The following is a 5,142-nucleotide window of genomic DNA, read 5'->3' as shown; positions in this document are numbered from 1 at the left end:
AATATCACACACAAGTAAAATTTTGCTGAAGATTGGTCAAAAGTGATTGCAGCAGTACATCCACAGGGAACTGTCAGAAATTCAAGCTGGATTCAGAAGAGGACTTGAAACTAGGGATATCATTGCGGATGTTAGATGAATTTTGGCTGAAAGTAGAGGATATCAGAAAGATGTTTACTGAGTTTTATTGACTATGCATAGGCATTCGATTGTGTGGAACATACCAAATTATGGATAACTTTGAGAAGAATGGGAATTCCAGAACACTTAACTTGCTCATAAGGAACCTGTACATAGAACAAGAAGTCATTCAAACAGAGCAAGGGTTTACTGAGTGGTTTAAAAGAAGGAACAGTGTGCGTCAGGGTTGTATCATTTCTCCATGTTATTCAATCTATTTGCTGAGCAAATAATCTGAGCACCTGGACGGCATGAAGAAGAACAGGCATCAGGTTTTGAGGAAGACTCATTAACAACGTGTGATATGCAGATGACGAAATCTTGCTTTCTGAAAGCAAAGAGGACTTGAAGCACTTACTGATGAAGATCAAAGATTACAGCCTTCAGTATGGATTACACCTCAACACAAAGAAAACAAAAATGACCAATAAGCAGCATCATGCAAACACACATTTCAGTCTCGGTTTGGAAATCCAAACCAAAGAATGAAGTATAGTTTACAGCTTTTTTTTTTTTAAATCCCCCATGTGTAGGGCAATTGTTCATAGTAAGGCCACAAGTTGTACCCCTTGTCACAATGAACCCGGATTCCTGTTGGGTAAGTTGTAAACAGTATAGTTTACATATTAATTAATGTTTACAAAAATCAGGGCCTTCCAAATAAGTGTTATTCACAGGTAGGTATTATTTAAACATTATGTTTCAACCACTTCTCCACCAGGGCTTCAGGTTAAAAAAAATTAAAAAGGAAAACTTCAAAAAAAAAGTTGAGAAAAGAAAAATGAATGATAAATATTTAATGTTATAAAATAATGTTTTCCTTAGATAAAATAAGAAGTGTATTGCACCAGTTAGCCACACTTACATGTTATATTGGTCAGGGCATGGAAAATATTAAATACCTATTAAATACATATCAGAGGCAGGTTTCTGTGATACTGGAATGAGAACAGCAGAGATAGAGTCCAGGTACACCTAAGAACTGATTAATATGCCAAGGATGTGCCCATGAATAAACAGTTAAAAACAAGAATACATTTATGACTTAAACATTCCCATAAAAGGCAGCATATAAATTATTGACAGAAATTTATCCAGACTGGTGATAGACAAGAATACAACAGCATTACCAAAGTTAATAATCTTGCAGGTCTTTACCTGCTGAAGGGTTTCACCAGTACCTCAGCAGGTTAAAAACCACGCAATGTAAATACGAGGCTTCTGTTGCTCCTCTGAGCAGGCAACATGCATATAAGTTCTGCCCTTTGCTTCAAGAAAAAAAAAAAAAAAATTTGCTACTTATAACAGGGGAGGATGTGTTTTTAGTCTTCGCTAACTGCAAAATAGGAATAACTTTCCAGTCTGAAGGTTACATGAATTATATTCTGCCTTTTTGAGTATAATTGGGGAAGGAGAATTTCTTAAGGACGTGTGATTGCTTCTGCACTTCAATACACTGACATTTGTTTATGGCCTTAAAATAAATGTTTGATATTTTAAAATGTCACTAATTCACTAGTGTTTTAGCCTTCTAAATTATAAGAGTGTTTTTATTTTTAAACAGATGTTTATAACCTGTAATTTTTTGGAACACATGGTAGTCAGAAGCAATGAGACGTCTCCAAATGGTTATTTTTTATTACCCCCACAAATAACTGCTTCCTTTGCCTTGAGACCAGAAGAACTGGATGGTGCCTGGCTACGATTACTGAACTTTTTGTTCAAAGATTCTATAGAAGAATCTTGCTCAAAAGGGGGAAAATGCAGATCAGAATTTCAGATTCTCATGGAATCCAGATTTTCTGGATCCAATGAGACGGGATGAACCTCTGAAACTATTGCCCTGAGATAATCTTTAAAACTTATCCCAAAAATATCCCCTGAAGTCTTCTTTAAACCAAACAAGAGTTTACCTTAATTAGTAAAGAATGCCAGCCTTGAGCATTGTGCTCTTTTAGGAACTATATGTATGGGATCAGATTGACAACAGCAACTCAAAAGATTAGATAGGAAACTTAAGGGACAGTAAGTTTATGTTAATGGAGAGGAACAATTCATACAAAGGAGACTGAGAATGGTTGCACAACTTGACTGTAATTAATGTCACTGAATTGTACACGTAGCAACTGTTGAACTGGTTTATATTCTGCTGTGTATATTCTCAACAACAACAATAAAATAAAACAATACAAAATAAATTTAGCAATATGTATATAAAACTAACAGGAGGTTTTGACTGGCCATATCAATTCGGCTAGTCGAAAGAGAAAGAAAACAAAAGTATTAATTTCTATTTCTCTGTTCAGCAGGAAATAGGAGCAAAGGACCTTTTCAGAAAGTTAACCTAGCTTTCCAATGGAACTTAATTTAGTAAAACGAAATATCATTGTATTTTCTTTAAATTATGGCAAGCAGATAGAGCTTTGGTCATTGCATTTCGCAGAATTTTTTGAACTCTACATTAGTCACCTGAACCTCTACACCTTGGTCTTTATGGCAAAGATTTGATTATTTTGTGTTTTAAAATACTGAAGAATAGAGAGGTACTGGGTGCTATCTTCTTCTTTGGGTCAATTTTTTTAAAAAATATATCAACATAGTAAAAACTCACCAATGTTTAAAAAATAATTTAAATGTAGTATAGAGGGTTAAATATGTAGAAGGGAAATAATATTTTTTATATACAGATAATCTAACATATGCATGCAAACATTGTTGTAATTCAAATTTAAATATAAGAGATTGTTGCTATCTAATAATACAGAAATCATGAAATCTAAAAGAATGCTAGTAAAGAACTAGTTGACACTAACTGTTTCAAGTTATTGAAGAACTTGTTACATTACTTGCCTAGTTACTCTGTTTTCAAATCCTACCTTATATCATGGTATTTCATTCTTGATTGACTATGTTCCAGCCATGCAGACCTTCCATGTTTTTTTCTAAGAGCTTTGTAATTTACCACTTATATTTAAGTCTACAGTCCATTTTAATTTTGTTTTTCTATAAGGTATGAGGTAGCAGAATACTTCATTTTTCTTTCTTTCTTTTTTGGTATATGGATATTCAATTGTCCTAGTACCATTTGTTGAAAAGACTATTCTTTCTCCACATAAATGTTGTGGCAATCGTATCCAAAATCAATTGACCATAAATGTGATTGTTTACTTTTACTCTCAATTTTACTCCATTCAGTTCTTTGTCTATTCTGATGCCAGTACCACATTGTCTTAATTAATGTAGCTTTGTAATACATTTAAAAATGTAATACATTTAAATTGAGCAATGTATATTCTCCAAATTTGCTCTTGTTTGTCACAATTGTGTTTGCAATTCTGGGTCCATTCAATTTTCCTATGAATTTGAGCTTCAGTCAGTTTCTGCAGAAGAGGAAGCTGGTGTTTAACAGAGTTTACCTTGAATCTGTAGATCAATGTGGAAAGTGTTGTTGTGTGTTGTTGAGTCAATTCTGACTCATAGTGACCCTATAGGACAGAGTAGAACTGCCCCATAGAGCTTCCAAGGTGGATTCGAACTGCCAACCTTTTGCTTAGCAGCCTGAGCTCTTAACCACTGAGTCACCAGGGCTCTGTGGAGAGTGTAGCTAACTTAACAACATTAAACCTTCCAAATTATAAATATGCAATGTATTCCTATTTATTTAAGTCTTTTTAAATCTTTCAACCTTTTTTTTTTTCAGTTTTCAGCATGAGTTGTGTTTCTTCTTAAAAATATATTCCTAAGTATTTAATTATTTTTGATAATAATGTAAGTGGAATTTATTTCCCTAATTTTTACTTCTAAATTGTTTATTACTAATGTATAAAAATACAATTGAATTTTTCATATAGTTCTTATATACTGAAACCTGGCTGAACTTCTTTGCTATTTTTTGTTGGTTCTCATAATTTGGATACGTATGTGTGTGTGTGCGAATTCCTTACAAATTTGATTATCTATATATAAGACTGGAGCCCGGGTGGCACAGTGGTTAAGAGCTATGGCTGCAAACCAAAAGGCCAGCAGTTTGAATCCACCAGCAGCTCCTTGGAAACCCGGTGTGACAGTTCTACTCTGTCCTATAGGATTGCTATGAGACAGAATCAGCTGGATGGCGATGGTAATATATATAAGACCATATAATATGAATTATGTGAATAAAGCTAAAATGAACATAGGTCTGCATATGTCTGTTCATGTCAATACTTTTAGGTCTCTAGGCTATATACCGAGGAGTGGGATTACTGCATCATAGGGTAGTTCTATTTCCAGTTTTTTGAGGAAGCGTCATACCATTTTCCATAGTGGTTGTACCATTTTAGTCTTACCAGCAATGGATAAGGGTTCCAGTCTTCCCACATTCTTGCCAACATTTGTTTTTGTCTGTTTTTTTTTTTTTTTTTTTAATCAGTGCCATTTTAGCTGGGTGAGATGGTATCTCATTGTAGTTTTGATTTGCATCTCTCTTATGACTAATGATTGAGAGCGTCTTTTCGTGTGTTTGTTGGCTACGTGGATGTTGTCTTTGGTGAAGGTTCTGTTCATGTCCTTTGCCCATTTTATAATTGAGTTGTTTGTCTTTGTGTTGTTGAGTTGTTGAAATTTTCTACAAATGTTAGCAATTAGACCCTTATGAGATACGCCCTTTCCAAAGTTTTTTCTCAGTCTGTAGGTTGTCTTTTTACTTTTCTGACAAGACCTTTTGATGAGCGTAAGTTTTTAATTTTATGAGGTCCCATTTATCTATTTTGTCTTCTGCTATTTGTGCATTTGTTGATATGTTTGTTATTCTATTTTTACAAAAGATTAGGTCCCATAGTTTACTCCTTATGTTTTCTTCCAGGAATTTTATGGTTTTAGGTTTAACATTTAGGTCTCTGATCCATTTTGAGTTAGTTTTTGTGTGTGGTGAGAGGTATTGATCCTGAAACATTTTTCTGCAAGTGGATATCCAGTTTTGCC

The 5,142-nt window shown here is 34.0% G+C and overlaps 1 non-coding gene across 1 annotated transcript; it reads right to left on the bottom strand.

Annotated features, from left to right (window-relative positions):
* Positions 1-705: 705 nt before the first annotated feature.
* On the bottom strand, positions 706-824 carry LOC111819618 (small nucleolar RNA SNORA11). Its single transcript, XR_002823200.1, has one exon. It is a non-coding gene; the product is annotated as a small nucleolar RNA SNORA11 (small nucleolar RNA).
* Positions 825-5,142: the final 4,318 nt, after the last annotated feature.

Source organism: Trichechus manatus, unplaced genomic scaffold, assembly GCF_000243295.1.
Source record: "Trichechus manatus latirostris isolate Lorelei unplaced genomic scaffold, TriManLat1.0 scaffold00013, whole genome shotgun sequence".
Taxonomy (NCBI): Eukaryota; Metazoa; Chordata; class Mammalia; order Sirenia; family Trichechidae; genus Trichechus; species Trichechus manatus.
Note: the sequence above shows the minus strand (reverse complement) of the source record. Positions and strands in the feature narration are given on the sequence as shown.